A 23,677-nucleotide genomic window follows, 5' to 3' on the forward strand; every position below is an offset into this window, starting at 1 on the left:
TCCCTTCAACTTACTTTAGTTGGAGCCTTGAAGAAGAGTCAGGGCCTGTTTCTTTGCTCAGAGTACCTGGCCAGGTTTAGGATGCTATTGGAAGCGTTAATTGGCACTTGTGACTTAAGCCCAAACTGGTGGTCAGGAACAGTCAGGGATTTGGAGGCATTGGTCATGCAGCTGTAGGTGCTGAGCCTGTGAAGTAGAGGTGCATGCCCAGCTACACTAATGGGAACGAGGCGTCATCTGTTAAAGATGAGAGCCTCGCTCCATATTTAATTCTCAACCTTCATATAGACTCTGGATATTTAATAGTAACTATGTTGCTTTGATATGACCAGGCTGAGAGTGTGGATCAGATTATTTTGTAAAATGAAAATGACTTTAGTGTATTTTTTGGAGGGCAAAAATACACTATAATATACAGTATTTATAAGGACTGCAGAAAATTTAGAAAGCATTAAAAGCAAATTAAAATGTCTTACATTCCACAGGACCTCAGTGAAAAATTTGGTATATGATATGTGTGTGTGTGTATGTATATTTTTTTAATTAAATGGGATTGTATAAATGGAATCAGCCACTTCTCAGGTAAATAAATATATATTACAAATTTTCATGTGCACAGCGATAGGTCACATTTGAATGGCGACATAGAATTCCATTTTATAGATGCAGTTGTGAATCCATATTGAGTATCGACAACTTTCCGTTATCATGCATGTTATTTTGCAGCTTAGTTCAAGGTTTTACAAAATCAGTTTAGATGTTTTTAAAGTGTTTTTAAAAACATAACAATAAATGTTTTAAAGGCTCACATTGTGTGAAGAGTAGGAAAATTTGATGTGGGAAGCAAAGCAATTATTTCAAATATAAAATTATTATTCTTTTATTTCTTGAAATAGGAAGAGAGTTGGAGACGGGGACATAACTCCGTTGTTTTGCCAAAATATTTTAAGTCAGCCCAGAGAAAAAAAGTGGTTTTGAGAGAAATCAGAAGACTTTGTCACCTTTTGGCCACCCCTTTGCACCCCCAAATTTTTGTGATTAATCTTCAGTTGGTAACTTACCTTTTCTACATATTCAGTTCTTGTACTGTAAGAAAGGATACTAATAATTACCACTTGTATACTCCACTGGGTTAAGCTCAAATGATATAATGAATGTGGAAGTACATTGAACTCTAAAGCAGTATTTACTTGTTATTACTATTATTATTATTATTTATAAGTCCACATGATTAGTGGACCAGAGGAATTTGAAGGTCCTGCAATTTACTTATGAGTTTGTAGAAAATTGATTAGACTATTAATAGATAAGCTCATTTTCAAGCTAACTGAAATATCCATTGAAGTCCTAATCAAAGGTTAGCACTTGTTTTATGAAAGTGTTTAGCCCCTTGTTTTTGTTTTCTGTTGCCATGTAACAAAGTACTGTAAACTAAAACAACACCTATTTACTGGCTCACAGTTCTGTAGGTTAGAAGTTTGGGCATGGTGGTTGGGTTCTCTGCTCAGGGTCTTGAGCATGAAATCAAGGGTTGGCTGGGCTGTGTTTCTTTCTGGAGGATTTGAGGAAGAATTTGCTTCCATGCTCAATCAGGTTATTAGTCATTTTCAGTTCCTTGTAGTTGTAGGACTGAAGGTCCTGCTTCCTTGCCGGCTCTCAGCTGGAGGCCACTGGCTTCCTAGAGGCCATCCACCCTCCTTGCCACATGACCCGTCCATCTCAAAGCCAGCAGGAGAATGTTCCTTGTGCCAAATCCCTCTCACATATCCCCTGTCTCTGATTGCATGACCCTAATTTAGTGGCCTCAGGTGATTAGGTCAGGCCCACTCAGATAATCTCCCTATGTTGAGGTCATTGATTTGGGGTCTAACTGCATCTATGAAATCCCTTTACAGCAACACTTAGTGTTTGCTTGAGTAATTAGGAGAAGGTATGTTACAGCAGGGACCGGGAATCTTGGGGACATCTTAGAATTCTGCTTGCCATACCCCCGAAAGCTGAGGTTCTTCTTTTCCAATGATTCAGAGGACTGTTCTTTCTGTAAGAACAGACCCTCCAGTGTGGAAGTCATTAGTAGATCCGAGTTCTATTGATAGAAACCTAGGAGATCCCATTTCATTACTGAGGTTCTAATTTCACAATGACAGTCATGTTAACCTACTCTTACTAGTCCTACGAGAACAGGCTTAGAAATCTGATATACAAAGTTCATGTTTCTACCAGGACCTATATGAATTGGGCAAGATGCTTAACCTCTTTGATTCTGTTTTTTCTACCTGTAAAATGGTGATGATACTACCTGTTTTGCAAGATCGTTGTGACTATTAAATAAGAATATGTGTATACAAAGCTTTAGTATAGCACCTGCATTTAAGCGCAAAATAAATAGTCATCTCAACTTGTTTCAGTGAGGAGGAAAGCAAAAGAAAGTGCAGATTTATATTATTTTCTTTTCTTTTAAATTAAATCCACCATTCAGCAGAAGGGCTGATTCTGTTTTTGTGCTGTTACTGAAAATGATATCCTGTAATAATATCAGTATTAATGAATATATTGTATGCATTTTGGGGCTTCCCTGGTGACACAGTGGTTAAGAATCCACCTGCCAATGCAGGGGACACAGGTTCAAGCCCTGGTCTGGGAAGATCCCACGTGCCGTGGAGCAACTAAGCCCGTGCGCCACAACTACTGAACCTGCGCTCTAGAGCTTGCGAGCCACAACTACTGAGCCCGTGTGCCACAACTACTGAAGCCCATGCGCCTAGAGCCCGGGCTCCGCAACAAGAGAAGCCACTGCGATGAGAAACCCACGCACCGCAACGAAGAGTAGCCCCCGCTCATTGAAACTAGAGAGAGCCCACGTGCAGCAATGAAGACCCAAACGCAGCCAAAAATAAATAAAAGAAATAAATTTATATGCATTTTTAGTTTTCTTGAGAGATGATAGGTCTAAATTTTCCAAACTGCAAATGAAAATTTTGTTTTCCTCAAATAAATGTTTCTTTCCATCTATGCAATATTCATTCCTGATTTTTAGGTCATCACACCAAATTAAATATACTGATTTTCATTGGAGGCCCCTAGAATGTGGTCAAATACCCTCTAAAGTATAAAAAATAATCACAAATCATACTTCACATATAAGTGAGCTGGGAAGTGAGGAGCAACACTGAGAATGAAGCCAGGCAGAGCTTCTGATTTACCCCTGTATTTCTGGGAAATATTTCGCCAGGAAGATAGGGCTATAAAACCAAGTCATAACTTTGATGCTTCGTAAAATTCCTGAAAGCCAGTATATCCAAATACATAGCTTACTTTTCTGGGCAAATTTTTCTCCCATTAGAGCAATAGGTTTCTTACCTGGTTAAAGAGTTTGCATATTAAACAACAGTTCACTTATCAAGATTCACTTTATGACCTTTGCTTCACTAAACCTTTATATTATGAACTTTACTCAGTCCTAGTCAATCCCTTGCCTTGAAAGATTCGACTTCAACTACTTGAGACCAGATCCCCCAAATCTATAAATATCCTCCCGAATCTACTCCTTCTGAGATAGTGAGATGTGGTCAGGTTATATCTTCCTTACTGTAGTAGGTTTAAAATTAGCTTTGCTTAGTTAATAGATTTTTCTGGTTGGTCTTCTGTGGGGAGAGTCCACAGTTGCTAATAATTATCATATGTACCTTTTATAATTTGGAAAACTGTATTAAAGAAAAGAAATCGTCTAGTAAATAGGTCTCCCTGGCTTCAGAATGGACCACATTGTAAGCATTTTGAGAAGCACATACAGCATAAGGCTTTTAATTCCGTGGGACACTTGGTCATATTGAGCAAAGGAGTTACATTTACATTTTCATGAAAACCTTCAAGTTTTAGTTTACTTTCTTTATGGATAAGGGTCACATGTTACTTACTTATTTATTTATGTCCACAGAGTCTTGTACATAACAACACTAAATAAATTCTAGTTGATGGATTAGGAGTTGAAGGATCAATTTAAGGTCACTCCTCTTTCTAAAATTCTCTGAAAAAAGGTACAATTTGTTTGTACTTAGATCACATCCTAAGCAGAAGGAAACTCCATGTCGACCTAATAGCTGACGAGCTTTACATTTGGTAATTCATAAATCCCTTTTTATAAGTGCTCTGGAAACAGCAGTTATTTAAAAGAAGCACTGCAAGTAGAGATTACCAGTGAATTCATTCACAAATTGTGACTGTGGAATGTCAAGAGAGGAGAGAGAAAAACTTGACTAGCAGAACAGCAGCTATTATACCATATGGGGAACAAATCGTGTTTATTCAGTATGCTCCTTTGTAAACATACGACTAGAATGAGATTTCAAGCTATGAGATAGGATAGCTGATGATTTCCTGTCATAAAACATGGAAGAGACATATTATATAGTAAATCGAATAATTAATTAGGATTAAAATCAAGTTAACTTCTTATCTGGCTTCACTACTAACTAGCTGTGTGGTTTGAGGTAAGTTATGCAATCTATTCAATCTTCAATTTCATAGTCTATTAACTGCAGATTAACAGTGCCTGCCATTGTTTATCCCACAGTGGTTTTGCGGAATTGAACAAGATAGTATCATACCATTTTGGGGTTGAAAAGTAGTTAATAGTTATTTAGTCTAATTAGTGATTTAAAATGAAAAGTGCTTTAAAGGAAAAAATTTAATACCATATATATAGTATTTTAAACATATCAGACCCTTCAATTTTTAACTCATTCTGAAAATACTCCTCCAAATTTGTGTCTGTTTTCTGAAGAGAGTTGCCTTATCTCTACATTTGCATCACTTGACCTGGTGCCTGGTGTGTTGTACACATTCACACCATCAATTTATTCAGTCTAAGTGAATGATTGAGTGGAAAACAACATCTTTACCTTTAAGGAGTAGACTGGTCTCAGTTTCTCCTGATTCACTTTCTTTTGTGTTCATTGGGTTTACATGTCCATAAATTGGAGCTAATGTCCTCATTCTACAGCTCTGATGTGTTATGACAATTGAGGTGAGAATAAGAATCGCTGCAAGCTAGTAACTTAAGTTGCTATGGGGGTTTTCTAAAACTGTGATGAGACTGAGGCTGTCAGCCTCCCATAGGAAGCAACTAACTATGAATAGTGGAGTTTGGAGTGTTTTTTAGAGAGCTGAGAGTTTATGCCTTTATGTACTAATTCTTTCAGCTCATTAGCTTTGTAGATGTAGCCTTGTAAAACTACTGTGCATACTTTTCTATGTTGTTGATCACATATAAGAAACATCGGTGTACACTGATGATATCAGCTGTCTTGCAGATATCAATACTGTGACATCTGGGTGCTCCAATCAGGGAAAACTGAGCTGTTGGGGGCTATTTGACTCTATCCTAAATGACTCATATGTACATATGAATTTTTAAAAATAATTTTCCCATATTTTCCTTTATCTTTATGCTGATACTGATGTACTTGGTGATAGCATTTATTTTCTTCCTTCTAATTTACTATGGACCTGAAAACCAAATAGCCAGACCTGTAGAATTATATATGAAATTCAAAAGATAATGATCAATATCCTAAGGGTATCAACCATGTGATACTGTTTCATTGGGTTGGGCTGGTCAGTCTTTTAAACATTATTCATTTATTCATTCAGTAAATATTTGCTGAGTACCTAGGTAGTTACTAAGTATGGAGATTGAAAGACGTATAGAACACAGTTTTATAGATATATAAAATTTCTGGATTTATTTGCTAGTAGAACAAGATATTATTTTATGGTTTAAAAGAAATAATATGATCTAGGTTAACAACTACTTTAAATCTAGTTAAAATTTGCAGCTGCAAGGTAATAATCTCTAACCTATTTGAGTGTTGTTCCCTGCTGTCATCGTCATGTTAGACATATAATCAGAGTTAATTTTGTATCCTATTGTCTATGTAAGAGTTGCCAGGAATTCACCTCATTTACCTCTGAGAAAAATTAAATGAAACTTATGGTGGAGAGATTCCAGCTCACATAAAGAAGAATTTTCTGTTTGAGCTTCTTAAAAATAGAATGTACTGATTGCTCATTAGCTTCGTTTTTCCACCCATATTTACCATTTGTATATATTAAGCGTGTGGTCCAGTAAACACTTCACTGTATCCTGTGAAGCACTGTGAAGCAAGTTATTGCCATTTGCTTAAGTTATTGATTTAAATACATTCAAATGCAGGACTTTCCAGTTATCATTATTAATTTTTAATTCATTTATTTCAAGTCAACATTGTAGTCCATTAAGAATAGAATTAATCTTCAATTTATCATCAGTGTAATTTGATAGTTCCCCCAGTTTCAAGTGGTCTGCACATTAACTACAATCCTGTTCATGTTTTCATTCCAAGTATTTGCACAGATTTTTACAGAACAGAGTTAAAGAGAGAATCTTCTGTGAATTTCTTATGGACATCTCGTTGACTTCCTCTATTATTTTTCTCTTTTCTATTTGTCAGTTTCTATTCTGATCCTGATTATTTCCTACCTGTATTTAATTTTTAAATTTATTTATTTACTTATTTTATTTTTGGCTGAGTTGGGTCTTCGTTGCTGTGCGCGGGCTTTCTCTAGTTGCGGCAAGCGGTGGCTACTCTTCATTGCGGTGCGCGGGCTTCTCATTGCGGTGGCTTCTCCTGTTGCAGAGCACGGGCTCTAGGTGCGCGGGCTTCAATAGTTGTGGCATGTGGGCTTCAGTAGTTGTGGCTCACGGTTTCTAGAGCGCAGGCTCAGCAGTGCCGTGCACGGGCCTAGTTGCTCCGCGGCATGTGGGATCATCCTGGACCAGGGATCAAACCCATGTTCCCTGCATTGGCAGGCAGATTCTTAACCACTGTGCCACCAGGGAAGTCCCTACCTGTATTTAATTTGGATTTGAATTTTTTCCTAGATTTTTGAGATGGAAGATTAAATTACTGATTTTAGATTTTTTTCTCCCTTTCAATATAAGCACTCTCTGGTGGAATGGGTAGTTATATCACAGTGTACCCACCTCACAGAGTTATTGCCTGACTGGAACTTCACTGTCTTACTCAAGAGGTATGTTTTCAGACTGTGTCAAAATTTCCTGAAACCTGGATACTCTAAGGCCCTAAGATCACTATTATTAGCCACCTTCTCACACAACTAAATAAGTTTTATTTGGCATGAAGGAACCATTTTGATCTCTTTGTCACTCTTTTATAAATTTCAATGGTAGTTTTAGCCCTCAGGCTAATTATTTCTAGAAAGGATGGAGTTCAGTAAGTGGGGCATTTGATGCTTCCAAAAAAAGGAAAAAAAAATCAACAACCTCCTTTTTTGACATGGAAACCATGCAGAAGGACTTCACAGGATCTCTGAAGGAACAAGAAGCAATTGACTCTCACGAACCATCGTGAGATGTGATACTCAAGTCCACATTCCTTTACCAACAGTGCATTCAGTGAATCATTAGATGAAAGAAGAATGAGTGGAAGGAACTATGTGTATGAGAGAAGAGGATGTGGAAACGAGGTGAAAATAACCATGTAAGCAGAAACAGAAAGTGGGCTTTTAGAGGACAAGGCGAGTGAGCAGAATCACAACGCCTGATTTTAATGTTTCTAGTTTCCAATGTTACATCACTTTCAGCATGTTTTTTAGTAGCAGACTTTTCACTGTTGATAAAATATGATGAAGAATGCAAAGAATGAGGCAGACAGAATGAATGGGGGTGAGGTATCTCTACCAAACTACAAGGTCACTTGATGTTTTAAACTAACCTGATGTAATGTTCTGGTTTTGGAAGATGTCACTAGGTCCCTAATGAAGTGAGTTTGCTAGGCTTCTAACAAGATTTTCCTCTTTCCCAAAACAACACTCTGCATAATCAATTAAGCCTTTCCTTGATTTCTCTTGTTTTTTTTTTTTTTTCCATTCTTCTTTATTTTTTTAGTCAATGAGCTCTGCTCTAAATGAAAGCTGGAGTTGTATGAACTGAATTGGCTGGAAATAGTAGCTGAAAGGCGTGCAAATCAAAGCTGGCAAGTTTCAGCTCTTCCGTTCCTGAAGCAGAGGCTAACTTCAATCCAAATGGCTTCCTGGGCAATTGTTTCATTATTCTAGCGCTTTGTTCCTAGTATGGAACCAGGCATTAATAACCCAGACTTTGCAAGCTAAACCAAGAAAACATACATCACATCTTTACCTTCAGGTGTCTTAGTACCCATCTTCCTAGCAGTGTGGGAACTGTGTAGGAAGGGATTTTAAATCACTCATGGGTTCGAGGTGGGTGTGGAGAGAGGGCAACCTTTAGGCTCTTTGATCTTTCCTGTTCCATCCTAACCTAGCATAGGCCCTAAACTACAGACAGAGGAGAAAACTAGGAGCTCTGAAGTCAGGCAGCTCTACCCACTTTGGTACCTATACTAAGGACAAGGATTTTTAGTATCTTTGCAGGAGTTATGTACCTATATCTACATCTATATATTTCCATACACACATATTTTGGGGGGTAAAATTATTTGTAATTTTGCTTTTAGAAATTATTTGCCCTCAAGTCATTCATTTTTAGACTGTCACTAAGTATATTCAAGAATCCCTGCAGGACTTCCCTGGTGGCACAGTGGTTGAGAGTCCGCCTGCCAATGCAGGGGACACGGGTTCGTGCCCCTGTCCAGGAAGATCCCACATGCCGCGGAGCGGCTGGGCCCGTGAGCCATGGCCGCTGAGCCTGCGCGTCCGGAGCTTGTGGTCCGCAACGGGAGAGGTCACAACAGTGAGAGGCCCACGTACCGAAAAAAAAAAAGAATTCCTGCAAAGTGAGAAAATGTAATCTAGAGATTTTACATAATTCACATTTTTACAAGGATGTATAGCTCCTCAAAAAAGTACTGATGGCTCTCTCCTCTACTGCACAAATAGCATTGTGATGGGCAGAGAATTAAATACGGATGTGGTTCTTGTATTCTCTCCCCACATCAGCTTCTAGAAAGTATAAAACCAAATGTTGGTAAATTATTAGTAAGTATAAAAGAGTACATCATGGGCATTTTGTATTTTAACCTCTCTATTCAACTTTGTGGTTAAGAGCACAGACATAATTTGATTTTAACTAGTCTAGGTTCAAATTCTATTTTTTTTTTTAATTGAAATATAGTTGACTTACAAACTCTGCTTCTAACACTTTGTGATCTTGGGCAAGTTACCTAGATTCTTTAACTTATGTTTTACTCACCTGTAAAACTGAAATAATATTGACTCTTTTCTAATGTTGTTGAGAGGATAAAAGATGAAGCTTTTAGCACAGAGCAAAGCCTTTAATCCATGATGGCTATTATCTTTCCCTACTCTTATTTTCCCTTTGCCTTTTTCTTTACTTTTATTATTTCATCTTTCTAGAATGTATATATTTTAAAAGGTACCTTAAATTATTGGAAGAAATTGGACCATAAATAATTTAAATAAGTAATCAAATAGTAAGCAAATATTTAAATTTTTTATTCCTAAAGAAATTATGGTTTAGAACAAGTGTTTTCAAATTTTCAATATCACCTGGGGATCTTGACCTTGTTAAAATGAGTATTCTAGTTCAGAAGGTCTGGGGTGGGACTTGACAGTCTGCATTTCTAACAAGCTCCCAGGTGAAGCTGATGCTGCTGTCCTTACAGGAGGGCTTTGTGGAGCAAGGGGTTCAGAAAAGCGGCGTAGAGCTTTATAAAAACACAAAGTATCCAGTGCCTAGCACACTTTGACTCGCAACCAAGAGCAGTGAGATGGTGTCTTATTTCTCTTATGCTTTTTTTTTTTTTTTTTTTTGGCGGTACGCGGGCCTCTCACTGCTGTGGCCTCTCCCGTTGCGGAGCCCAGGCTCCGGATGCGCAGGCTCAGCGGCCATGGCTCACGGGCCCAGCCGCTCCGCGGCATGTAGGATCTTCCCAGACGGGGGCACGAACCCGTGTCCCCTGCATTGGCAGGCGGACTCTCAACCACTGTGCCACCCGGGAAGCCCTGTTTTATGCTTTTATGAGTAAAAGATTCCTTTCTTTAATCCAAATTACCTGAAAGAGTCCCATGGGATTCTATTTCTGACACAAGTCATTGCCTTTGCCGTCCTTTTGAGTCATAGCAGTTCCCTGAGCAGACACTTGGTCCCTTGACTCTTGGACAGAGTCTTTTCCATTACACTGCGGCAGTTCTCAGGGCCTTTCATTATGTCACATTGAATATTTATTAGGCTCTTCTAACATAATAACTCGGCCGAGTCACACAGATACCCACTGGCCAAGAAACAGTCTCTAATGATTGTTTCAGAAGCAGCTATGTGCTTTTTTTTAACTTCACAATTTTGCTAAAATATACCTCAATATTACCAGTGATTCCTTGTTGCTAATTCCCATAGGCACCTATCTCTAGATTTTGACCCTGTTCATTATTTCTTACTTCTTGAAACTTCCTGTTTGCTTGATTTCCATGATTCAACTTCCTTTGCTTGCCTCTTACTGCTCTGTTGCTACCCTCGATTCACTTATGTAAGAATTAGAATTCTCGCGTCTTGTGTACATCTTCAGTTCTTACTCTGTGTCTTCTTACTCTGTGGTCTCTTAGGTCGATAACTACTATCTCTTTCAACTCAGATATCCTATTGGTACCTCAAACTCAGTGTGTCCAAACAGATCTTTGCTACCTTTCCTTACTTAACCTTAGTCATTTAACATCTTTAAGCTTTTTTTTTACTGATCTGAAAAGTCAGGCTAGTGAAGGAACCTAAATAATCAGATGTCTGAGAATTAATATATTAATAGATACTATATTAACTATATTATATATAAATATCTATTATGCATATTGTGAGATTTAAGATATGTCGGTTGCTGAGAATACTGTCCTTAGGATAGATCTGAGTGTGTATTACTTATGAATCTGTTTAAAACCATATTGTCTATGTTCGCACTTACCTCCGGATTGAAGATTAGAATCTGGGAGATGTCCTAGATTTCTCCTTTCATAGTACATTCAATTAATGTCATAAGTCCAATAAATTTTATCCCTTAAATAACTTTTTTTGGTCTTCGCTCTATCCCCTTTCCAGTGTCACAGTGTAAGTCTTCTCAGTGTTTCACCTGGATTATGTCAACTGCCCTTGTCTAAGCCTCCCTGAGTCTAGGCGCACATCCTCCATTCACTCTGCTTACCGATTGCTGAGTGCTCTCTCAGATTCACAGCTGGTCGTGGTCCTCCTTCTCTCAAAATTCTTCATAGCTCCGTATTTCCTAAAGTAAAACATCATTGCATTTCTCACGTGACCCTTATATATGACAAGCAAGAAACATCAAGATTAGTCTCTTCCATCTCTTAGTTTCTTTTCTATTTCTCAACTTTTCTCACTGATGCTTGAGCAATTTTTAACTAATCATTGATTCCTGGAATATATCACAGTTACTCAAACCTGCAGGCCTTTGCCTGCATGTTCCTCTTTCTCTAAACTAATCTGTTATTTGAGATTAAACTCAAAATTAGTCTCCTCTGGAAGCTTTCCTTGAAGACTCTGAACATACTTAGGTAACATTTTTATGCCCGTTAAAAAGAAGAAGAAGAACAAAACTATTACAGCAATTTTCTAATTTTAGTGCATCATTATTTTATCAGGAAATAGTGTTGGATTTGATTCAGGTTTTTTATGGCATCTGTTGAAATAATCCCATGATTTTTCTCCATTATTCTGGTAATTCTGCTAATGCAATGAAATACATTGGCATTCAGCTGTTAAAACAGCCTTGCATCCTGGAATAAACATCACTAGTTATGATTTATTAGCTTTTTATAATATTTACTGGATTTGATTTACTAATATTTTTAAAAGATTTTTATGTTTATGTTCACGAGGAGTGTTGGTCTATAGTTTCTTGTAATGTCCTTGTTAGGTTTTGGTATCAAGTTCATTCATACTGAATTTTTTTCTACTTATACCAATTAGAGTGGTTAAAACCTTAGATTATGATTCTGGATTAGCCTCTTTTTTCAGTTCTGTCAGTGAGTAATTCATGTCTTTTGAAATTTTATTATATATAAACCCATTTGGTATTATGCCTTCTAGAACAATAGATACTTTTTCTAATTATGAAATGTCTCTATTTTGTTAATTCTTCCTGACTTGAAGTCTACATTGACTGTTACTACTATAGCCACACTAGCTTTTTTATGATGACTAGTTGTGTGGAATAACTTTTCCCATCCTTTAACTTTTAACTTAAATATATATATATATATATATATATATATAGTGTATCTTTTGTAGATAGCATGCAGTTCAGTATTGCTTGTTTCTTTAGTTTGACAAGCTGTGTTTTTTGATTAATACATTTCGTCTATTTGTATTTAATGCAATCATTCATATGTGTACATTTACACATACTTTCTTGCTATCTCTTTTTATCCCATTTGTTCCTTGTTCCTTTGTCCCTCCTTTCTGATTATTTTAGGTTAATCAAACCTTATTTTAAGTTTTCTACTTTAATTTTTCTACTCTCTTCAGTTGTAACTCTGAATTATTTCTTTTAATGGTTGCTCTAGGAATTGACATATGTATCTTTGACATATAACTTCCTATTCAAAATGAACATTACACCACTTTATGTAAAAAATCCTTAAAACAGTAAAATTCTTGCCTCCTTTATCAAAAATAAGGTGACCATATGTGCATGGGTTTATCTGTGGGCTTTCTATCCTGTTCCATTGATCTATATTTCTGTTTTTGTGCCAGTACCATACTGTCTTGATTATTGTAGCTTTGGAGTATAGTCTGAAGTCAGGGAGTCTGATTACTCCAGCTCTGTTTTTCTTTCTAAAGATTGCTTTGGCTATTCGGGGTCTTTTGTGTTTCCATACAAATAGTGAAATTTTTTGTTCTAGCTCTGTGAAAAATGCCATTGGTAGTTTGATAGGGATTGCACTGAATCTGTAGATTGCTTGGGGTAGTAGAGTCATTTTCACAATGCTGATTCTTCCAATCCAAGAACATGGTATATCTCTCCATCTGTTTGTGTCATCTTTAATTTCTTTCATCAGTGTCATATTTTTCTGCATACAGGTCTTTAGTCTCCTTAGGTAGGTTTATTCCTAGATATTTTATTCTTTTTGTTGCAATGGTAAATGGGAGTGTTTTCTTGATTTCACTTTCAAATTTTCATCATTAGTGTATAGGAATGCCAGAGATTTCTGTGCCATTAATTTTGTATCCTGCTACTTTACAAAATTCATTGATTAGCTCTAGTAGTTTTCTGGTAGCGTCTTTAGGATTCTCTACATATAGTATCATGTGATCTGCAAACAGTAACAGCATTACTTCTTCTTTTCTGATTTGGATTCCTTTTATTTCTTTTTCTTCTCTGACTGCTGTGGCTAAAACTTCCAAAACTATGTTGAATAAGAGTGGTGACAGTGGGCAACCTTGTCTTTTTCCTGATGTTAGTGAAAATGGTTTCAGTTTTTCACCATTGAGAACAATGTTGGCTGTGGGTTTATCATATATAGCCTTTATTATGTTGAGGTAAGTTCCCTCTATGCTTACTTTCTGGAGGGTTTTTATCATAAATGGGTGTTGAATTTTGTCAAAAGCTTTTTCTGCATCTATTGAGATGATCATATGGTTTTGATCCTTCCATTTGTTGATATGGTGTATCACATTGATTGATTTACGTATATTGTAGAATCCTTGCATTCCTGGGATAAACCCCACTTGATCATTGTGTATGATCCTTTTAATGTGCTGCTGGATTCTGTTTGCTAGTATTTTGTTGAGGATTTTTGCATCTATGTTCATCAGTGATATTGGCCTGTAGTTTTCATTTTTTGTAGCATCTTTGTCTGGTTTTGGTGTCAGGGTGATGGTGGCTTCGTAGAATGAGTTTGGGAGTGTTCCTCCCTGTGATATATTTTGGAAGAGTTTGAGAAGGAGGGGTGTTTTCTCTTCTCTAAATGTTTGATAGAATTCACCTGTGAATCCATCTGGCCCTGGGCTTTTGTTTGTTGAAAGATTTTTAGTCACAGTTTCAATGTTAATGCTTGTGGTTGGTCTCTTTATATTTCCTATATCTTCCTGCTTTAGTCTTGGAAGGTTGTGCTTTTCTAAGAATTTGTGCATTTTTTCCAGGTTGTCCATTTTAGTGGCATATAGTTGCTTGTAGTAATCTCTCATGATCCTTTGTATTTCTGCAGTGTCAGTTGTTACTTCTCCTTTTTCATTTCTAATTCTATTGATTTGAGTCTTCTCCCTTTTTTTCTTGATGAATCTAGCTAATGGTTTGTCAATTTGTTTATCTTCTCAAAGAACCAGCTTTTAGTTTTATTGATCTTTGCTATTGTTTTCTTCATTTTTTTCTAATTAATTCTGATCTGATCTTTATGATTTCTTTCCTTCTGCTAACTTTGGGGTCTTTTTATTCTTCCTTCTGTAATTGCTTTAGGTGTAAGGTTAGGTTGTTGATTTTAGATGTTTCTTGTTTCTTGAGGTAGGATTGTATTGCTAAAAACTTCCCTCTTAGAACTGCTTTTGCTGCATCCCATAGGTTTGGGGTCATCGTGTTTTCCTTGTCATTTGTTTCTAGGTATTTTTTTATTTCCTCTTTGATATCTACAGTGAGAATTGTTACTTCAGCTTTCTTTTGAATTCCATTTGCATGGAATATCTTTTTCCATCCCCTCACTTTCAGTCTGTATGTGTCCCTAGGTCTGAAGTGGGTCTCTTGTAGATGGCATATATATGAGTCTTGTTTTTGTATCCATTCAGCCAGTCTATGTCTTTTGGTTGGAGCATTTAATCCATTTACATTTAAGGTAATTATCGATATGTATGTTCATATTACCATTTTCTTAATTGTTTGGGTTTGTTATTGTAGGTGTTTTCCTTCTCTTGTGTTTCCTGCCAGAGAAGTTCTTTTAGTATTTGTTGTAAAGCTTGTTTGGTGGTGCTGAATTCTCTTAGCTTTTGCTTGTCTGTAAAGGTTTTAATTCTTCTTTGGAATCTGAATGAGATCCTTGCTGGGTAGAGTAATCTTGATTGTAGGTTTTTCCCTTTCAACACTTTAAGTATGTCCTGCCACTCCCTTCTGGCTTACAGAGTTTCTGCTGAAAGATCAGCTGTTAACCTTATGGGTATTCCCTTGTATATTATTGGTTGTTTTTCCCTTACTGCTTTTAATATCTTTTCTTTGTATTTATTTTTTGATCATTTGATTAATATGTGTCTTGGCATGTTTCTCCTTGGATTTATCCTGTATGGGACTCTCTGTGCTTCCTGGACTTGATTCACTATTTCCTTTCCCATATTAGGGAAAATTTCAACTATAATCTCTTCAAATATTTTCTCAGTCCCTTTTTTTTTCTCTTCTTCTGCTGGGACCCCCTATAATTCGAATGTTGGTGCGTATAATGTTGCTCCAGAGGTCTCTGAGACTGTCTTCAATTCTTTTCATTCTTTTTTCTTTATTCTGCTCTGCAGTAGTTATTTCCACTATTTTATATTCCAGGTCAGTTATCCATTCTTCTGCCTCAGTTATTCTGCTATTGATTCTTTCTAGAGAATTTTTAATTTCATTTATTGTGTTGTTCATCATTGTTTGTTTGCTCTGTAGTTCTTCTACGTCCTTGTTAAATGTTTCTTGAATTTTCTGCATTCTATTTCCAAGATTTTGGATCATCTTTACTATCATTACTCTGAATTCTTTTTCAGGTAGGCTGCCTATTTCCTCTTCATTTGTTTGTTCTGGTGGGTTTTTACCTTGTTCCTTCATCTTCTGTGTATTTCTCTGTCTTCTCATTTTGCTTAACTTACTGTGTTTGTGGTTTCTTTTTTGCAGTGTGCACGTTCGTAGTTCCCATTTATTTTTGGTGTCTGCCCCCAGCGTGTAAGGTTGGTTCAGTGGGTTTTGTAGGCTTCCTGGTGGAGGGGAGTAGTGCCTGTGTTCTGGTGGATGAGGTTGGATCTTGTCTTTCTGGTGGGGAGGACCGTGTTCGGGTGTGTGTTTTGGGGTGTCTGTGAACTTAGTATGATTTTAGGCAGCCTCTCTGCTAATGGGTGGGGTTGTGCTCCTGTCTTGCTAGTTGTTTGGCATGGGGTGTCCAGCACTGGAGCTTGCTGGTCGTTGAGTGGAGCTGGGTCTTAGCATTGAGATGGAGATCTGTGGAAGAGGTTTTGCAGTTTGATATTACGTGGAGGTGGGAGGTCTCTAGTGGATCAATGTGCTGAACTCGCCTCTCCCACCTCAGAGGCACAGGCCTTACACCCAGCCGGAGCACCAAGACCCTGTCAGCCACACGGTTCAGAAGAAAAGGGAGAAAAAAAGAAAGAAAGAAAATAAGTAAAATAAAGTTATTAGAATAAAAAGTAATTATTAAAAATAAAAAATTAAAAAGTAATAAAGAAAAAACAAAGAAAGAAGAGAGCAAGCAAATCAAAAAGTAAATCCACCAATGATAACAAGTGCTAAAAACTATACTAAAAAAAGGGAAAGAAAGAACCCTAGGCCAAATAGTGAAAGCAAAGCTATACAGACAAAATCACACACAGAAGCATACAGATACACACTCACAAAAAGAGAAAAAGGAAAAATATGTATATATCGTTGCTCCCAAAGTCCACCTCCTTAATTCGGGATGATTCGTTGTCTATTCATGTATTCCACAGATGCAGGGTACATCAAGTTGAGTGTGGAGCTTTAATCCACTGCTCCTGAGGCTGCTGGGAGAGGTTTCTCTTTCTCTTCTTTGTTCGCACAGCTCCTAGGTTTCAGCTTTGGATTTGGCCCCGCCTCTGCGTGTAGGTCACCGGAGGGCTCTGTTCTTCGCTCAGACAGGACGGGGTTAAAGGAGCCGCTGATTCGGGGGCTCTGGCTCACTCAGGCCGCAGGGAGGGGGGGGTACGGAGTGCGGGGCGAGCCTGCGGCGGCAGAGGCCGGTGTGACGTTGCACCAGCCTGAGGCGCGCCGTGCGTTCTCCCGGGGAAGTTGTCCCTGAATCACGGGACCCTGGCAGTGGCGGGCTGCACAGGCTCCCCGGAAGGGAGGTGTGGAGAGTGACCTGTGCTCGCACACAGGCTTCTTGGTGGCGGCAGCAGCAGCCTTTGCGTCTCATGCCCGTCTCTGGGGTCCGCGCTTTTAGCCGCGGCTCGCGCCCGTCTCTAGAGCTCCTTTAAGAGGCGCTCTGAATCCCCTCTCCTCGCGCACCAGGAAACAAAGAGGGAAAAAAAACCCTCTCGCCTCTTCGGCAGCTCCAGGTTTTTTCCCGGACTCCCTCCCGTATAGCCGTGGAGCACTAACCCCTTCAGGCTGTGTTCACGCCGCCAACCCCAGTCCTCTCCCTGGGATCCGACCTCCAAAACCCGAGCCTCAGCTCCCAGCCCCGCCCGCCCCGGCGGGTGAGCAGACAAGCCTCTCGGGCTGGTGAGTGCCGGTCGGCAGCGGTCCTCTGTGCGGGAATCTCTCCGCTTTGCCCTCTGCACCCCTGCTGCTGCGCTCCCCTCCGTGGCTCCGAAGCTCCCCCCCGCCCCCCCGTCTCTGTCAGTGAAGGGGTACCCAGTGTGTGGAAGCTTTTCCTCCTTCACGTTCCCTCCTAGAGGTGCAGGCCCCGTCCCTATTCTTTTGTCTCTGTTTTTTCTTTTGCCCAACCCAGGTACATGGGGGAGTTTCTTGCCTTTTGGGAAGTCTGAGGTCTTCGGCCAGCATTCACGAGGTGTTCTGTAGGAGCTGTTCCACATGTAGATGTATTTCTGATGTATTTGTGGGGAGGAAGGTGATCTCCGCGTCTTACTCCTCCGCCATCTTGAAGGTCTCCTCTCATTGTGATCTTTAAACAAACAACGAGCCTGCATGATAAAACTAAATTTTCTTACAGGAGGATACTGAGAGTAAAAGGGAGTGACTGCTTTGTCCACATCACAGATATAATAAGTGACGAAGCTTATATGGAAGAAATCTGGCTGACTCCAAAGGCTCTTCTCTTCCCACAGTATTAAAAATTTTGTTTTTAATGCCTTATGATTTTCTGAGATATTTTCCTCATATTTGTAATCATACTTGTTATACTGTGTGTTTGATCTTTGATAAGAGGACATAATCATGTCCAACTTTAATGTGAGGTATGGAATAGTTAGAATACACACTTGTAAAATTCCTATTTTTGCTACCACAAGCAAGGCATTTTGCATACTCAAATATATTCCATATTTACATCACCTACTTGAGACATTTTCCCATTTCTACCTTTTGAAAAAATACTGTTTTGTACCATCATATCCCCTACTGGGTAGATCTTGATATTGGCCAGACCAGTGACTTTTAAATACATTATTCTTTCTTGACAAATGACAACTTACAAGGAAGCCACTAAGGAAAGTAGTTAAAGAAGAGCTGCTCCAGCTGAAGCTGAGATAAGGGTGGGAGCTATGGGCACAGAAGGGTGGCTTTCAACACACATTTTCAGGATCCTTTAACGCCTGGCAGCAGCCTTTGACCTCTTCCTGGAAACACCGGTGCTCTAAAAATCACTGCTTTAGCCCAACTTTATTTTTCTAATGAATATCAGAAGGGATTTTTAAATGTGTGTGTGTATGAACTTTTTTTTTTTGAGTATGAAGTTTTTGAGTCTTGGAGCTCATTCTTGACTCCAATCATAATACTTTGGTAATAAACACCCCAAAATGAACCAAAGTACATAGAACAGCCACAAAACTGATAAACAAAAATAAAAACAAAGCCAAAAGGGTAACAAATGTACTATATTAAAGATATCTGGATGGACTGTTGAGTATGGTGGCTGCCCCTCTGGTGGTAATTTAGGGTTTTAGTCACGTTTATACAACATGCAGCCTTTTCCTCCCTCCCTGACCTTCCCTTGTTTCACTTCTCCAGACCAGTTAATAACTCTGTCTATCTTCCTCCCTCACAGCTCCCAGGATTAACTCATTTTATCTTTCTCCTTTTGAGGTCCACCCACTGTTACTTACTACTGTATACTCTATTCTAATCACATTCTGTCACTGAATGTATTATAAACATCATCTCCACATATTCACTTATTTGGTCCTTTCTGCCTGAATTTCTCTTCCTTCCCTCTTTCCTTTATTTGGAAGACTTCAACTATTAAAAAAAAAAAAAAAAGATAAAATATACCCAGCCCTCTACCTCACTCAACCTTGCTAAGCAAAATTATCACTTGAGCCTATGTACTGAGCTAGCACTACGTGTATAAACTTTTAATGATGTTTACCATAGTGAATCATTTCTCTCCCTTTTCTCCCAGTTAGACAGAACTCCTTTAGGGGGAGGGCTGAATCATATTCTTTTATCATGTTCCCATGCCCAGCATACACCTGGCCCTTAGTAGGTGCTCTAAAAATCAGTGAATAGATGTCTAAAGAAGATGTCTTAAAATATCACATTTTTCCAGCAGGCGCCACCATGCCATGAAAATATTTCAGCCTTAAAGTTGCCTGTTTCTATTGAGTTGTACAAAATTAAGTGAATGTCCTTCTTTATCCACCTAATTGATAATGCACTTAGTTAAAATCAAAGATGGAACACTGTTGAACTCATTCCTGGGGTGTGAGTAGAGTGTACCTGAGGTCATCATGCACACACGTGCTTGGGACACATTCTTTTCAAGGCTTAGTGTTTAAATAAGCTTAACAAGGTCAAAGTGAAGGTCTGATTTAGCAAAAGATTCCATTGTAAACATAATGGCTATTTATACGAGACTTTAGGAATCTAAGGCAATGACCAAACCATTTGAAAATAAATCAATGAGGATTACGACTTGAAGAAGAGTTGGTGAAAATAAAGAAAAGTGACCTATAAAAAGGAAAAATAATACTTTTTCACAGAAATTTAGGCAGGTAGATCACAAAATATCTAGAAAAGTCTGATGATGTGTAAGATATGATGCAGAAGCATTGCAAATCATTTACTGACCATTCCTGTATGTATGAAACTGCTTTAGATTCTGGTTGTTTCCAGCCCAATTTCTTCAGTGAATTTTATATCCCATGGTATAGACAAAGGGCTGAGACATCATTTTAGCATGAATATTAATTCCTCTGTTTGATACCATGTTTTGGTGATAATTTTTGCTGGCAAAAATTTTACTGAGTGGCAACTAAGTGCTGGGTCCCTATCCTAGGTACTTGAAATAAAGAGGGCAGTAGAACAGTTTCACCACACAAGAGGCATAAAATGCAGTTGCAAAGTTAGATTTTTTTTTCATTTCATACACGTTAAATTACATCAACAGTTTCCCTAATTCTCAACATGGAGTCTCTTTACTTCAGCGAACTCCAAAGAAATACTGGGCATGAAGGTCCTTGAGTTTATTTTAGCTTTTTAAGAAGTCAAAAGGCTGAACAAATTTATATACTTAGAAAGCTGAACAAATCTTTAGTTGGCATTAAATCATATCTCTGTCTCCTTTTTTGTTTTTTAAAATTTTTATCTTTTGAGTTTAGATATTAGACGGCTTAAAGTGTCATGCTTGTTATGTCTTAATAAAAAGAAGAACTTCCTTTTAGTAAGTAATACGAGTGTAGGGGTGAATTAACTTTATTCAACAACTAATAATATATTTCTTGATATTCTGGGTTAGCTCTGTGTCTACATCTTGCATTTTCACAATAAACCTCTCAAGTTGTTGTTATAATCAAACCCACTTTGTAGATGTCAAAACAGCGGTTCAAATGGTTGTGATTTGCCCAAGAACATTCCAAAAATTATATGGTGGAGCTGAAGTTTAAGCCAAAGCTTCTGCCTCAAATCCTATATTAGTCATTCCAAACAGATCACTGAGAGACAGATTCCAGCATTCTTGTTTTGTGTTTACACGAGATGTTAGTCATCTTTAAAAATTCTAGATCCTATTAAAATGCTAAAGGAAAGGAGAGCTCTCTTTTCCTTTTCATCAGCGATTTCTCCATAGAAGTGACCAGGACTTAATAAATTAACACTTTTCCCCTGAGTTGGTTTCAGAAACCAACTCAGGGGAAACTCTGAACTTCATACTTATTAGTGATTGAGATAACTCAACAATAGTTTCCAGACAACAGCCATCTAGGGTAGTCTTCAACTTAACCGTTAAACCCTATGAAATTAAATCTGTCAGAGTAAGCACAACACAAGATGGCAGTAGGAGGGGGTGAAAATAAGTAAATTATTCAAAAGAACTGAGCTGACTTAGCAAGGCTTATTCTGCCACTGTTTTATTTCCCTCCGTGTGAAAAATAAGTCATGATCCTGACCACTTCCTTAAGGTCAATGTTCTTGCCTCCATGCTCATCTAGCAACTGTTGGATAGCAGGCAGGGTTAAACCATATACAGATGCTTTTGCCTTTGTTTGATGCTAAGGACAAATAATCAACTATGCAAATACCACAAGCAAGGGAAACTGTTACCTACACATGTTTAATTACCCAAGGTTTTACCACGGTACGAAGGCACCGGCATGCTACTTGGGCTTTTGGATAATTTGAGTCATCTCTTTTCTAAACTCCCTTATTCTCTTCTTTTAAATAACCATTTTTTCATTTGCTCTACCCAAAAAAATCTTAAGCTATCAAAATAGAGGCTTAAACAGAATGGTAGGCAAAACAGGAGGGAAGGGAAAAGAGGTTGAGAAGATTCTCCAACTCACACCTATTGCTGATCACATACTTTACACATTTTCCCTGTACACATGGAATTGCATGCATTTTTCTTTAGAACATCTAAAAGCTGAAATTAACCGCTTGCCCACCAATTAAGATTCCGAATTTTTCTGAATCGATAGGAGAAATAACATGGACTAGAGTGCACTTCCGTTCTACCAACTCTCATCCCAATTTCTCTCTCCTTCCTTCCTCTCTGCTCCCACTATAGTTAAGATCACTTGTTTAATAGACCATTCTATGACTCAAAAGTAATTTTTGGTCAGGAAATTCTGGCCCATGTGGGATTTTTTTTTCTCGAAATTAAGTGAATTTAACTTGATTGAGAGAAAGCTTTTTGGAAATAATTATAAAAGTAAGAACTTAGCAATGTCAAACTAGAAATGCTGAGGTTAAAATAGCCAGCAATAGCACCTTTCTATTAATAACTCTGTGTGTGTGTGTTATTTATGGAAGAGTTCTTTCTGTTTCTGCCAAGTGGCCATGTTTCCTCAGTGACATTTCTTTACAAGGCTCTGCAAGCATCTCTCCATTGCTCGGCCAGGAAGTTCTCTCAAGAGCTGTGCTTTCATGATGGAAATTTCTGAATTCTCATCTAATTCACAATCTAAATATTTCAGGTATTCAAAGGTAATTGTGAAACATAAAGGTGTATTCCAACTTGGAAAGAAATATGTTAAATTTTTAAAGTTCTGAATTTAAAAGTTAACTTACCCTTTAAGAAAGTTCAGATGAAAAGTTTCTGCCACCAAAGTGGTTAGTCACTGAGAGGATGTTCTTGGACAGCCTTTGGAGAAAACAACAGAAGACCTTCACCTTGGTTCACATTACACCTAATAATTGTAAATGACGCATGGCTAAGTCATATATGTGTAGTAGTGTAGGTGCACCAGGGTACTCAACTCTGAGAAGGCTTGCCAACCAGTACATCCAGATTGGCTTCTCATATAGTTCATGTCCAATGAGAGTCATAGGAAAAGTCTCAGCATCAGTAGGAACTCTTCTGTCTGACCATCAGTGAAGTATAGTTATAAAAATTTAGCATTAAGAGGAAGAACAAAACACCTAATTTTAGATTTTGGAAAGTAATGGAGATGCTGAGTAGCTATTTAGGATGTAAGATTCATTGAAAGGACCAAATGACCAAAATACTAACTTTAACTGATAGTTGAAATATGCTTCATCCATACAATGGAATCTAGAGTCATCAATTAAAAAAACACTAATAAGGGATAGCATTTCCAATGTCACAGAAAGGGGGAAAAATTCACGGACAAGGACATCATTTCATAGATGTGTTTGAATGAGGAAAAGCAAACTGCAGAATAGAGTGATCTCAATCCCTCATATGTGTGATGTTTTATTGTTTCCATTCATGAGAATGTAAAATTATCTAAACAATCTATACTTCTGGAAGAAAAATGCTCAGAGTTCATGACCATATGTTATTACTGTCATTTTTATATGAAGTATAAAACACCATGAACATACCAGATAGAGATAACTGACTTCCAGGTGAGCTGCTGCAGCCAGTGACTTGGTGTAGCTTCAAGAAGTGGGCTGTCCTGGGGCTTGAACTGAGACTTCCCAAGTTTGCTTAGCAAGGCAATCATACTGACACTAGGCTGTCGCAAATGACTTTAAGTTCTAAGGGAGTCTTCATAATGTTATCCTGGGATTTTTATTCACATCAAATGTGGAGAATTTCAAATTATGAGTAAGTGTAAACTCTTCATTCCGTCCTAGAATTTAGTGGATTTTCAGCACGTGAGTTTAGAAGTGTTTCTGCTATAGATCGAAGGTGTGCTAGCTCTTCTTCTGTTCTGGGCTTTACTCTTCAGTGGACCAATGAATAATAGAACTATGATGATAAGATAATCATGATGATGGAAACGATAAAAAAAATCTGAGATGTTGGTCATTACTGATGCCTCTGAAGATAACAGCAAACATATACCTGCACAGGTAATCCATTCACCGTGTCCATTCAGATTATCCAC

At 38.0% G+C, this 23,677-nt stretch overlaps 1 protein-coding gene and 2 long non-coding RNA genes across 5 annotated transcripts in view; 1 reads left to right on the forward strand and 2 right to left on the reverse strand.

The window, feature by feature from the left end:
- The window catches only part of LOC117202302 (uncharacterized), a 38,720-nt gene extending 27,235 nt beyond the window's left edge, over window positions 1–11,485 (reverse strand). The window contains exons 1-2 of one of the 2 annotated variants that reach the window (XR_007479370.1): window positions 11,187–11,485; window positions 1,062–1,086 (exon numbers count right to left, since the gene is read on the reverse strand). This is a non-coding gene — a long non-coding RNA (uncharacterized LOC117202302). Of the gene's footprint in view, window positions 1–14; window positions 97–1,061; window positions 1,087–11,186 lie in introns of those variants that run through there. The other variant, XR_004484539.2, reaches the window with a different exon arrangement.
- Window positions 1–23,677, forward strand: part of PTN (pleiotrophin) — a 96,365-nt gene that overhangs the window by 49,735 nt on the left and 22,953 nt on the right. The gene's annotated exons all lie outside the window — the stretch shown is intronic.
- Window positions 17,108–23,520, reverse strand: LOC117202305 (uncharacterized). Its single transcript, XR_004484544.2, has 3 exons — window positions 23,169–23,520; window positions 22,392–22,464; window positions 17,108–17,851 (listed from the first exon to the last, which is right to left on the reverse strand). It is a non-coding gene; the product is annotated as an uncharacterized LOC117202305 (long non-coding RNA).

The sequence above is a fragment of the Orcinus orca genome, chromosome 9, assembly GCF_937001465.1.
Source record: "Orcinus orca chromosome 9, mOrcOrc1.1, whole genome shotgun sequence".
Classification (NCBI taxonomy): Eukaryota; Metazoa; Chordata; class Mammalia; order Artiodactyla; family Delphinidae; genus Orcinus; species Orcinus orca.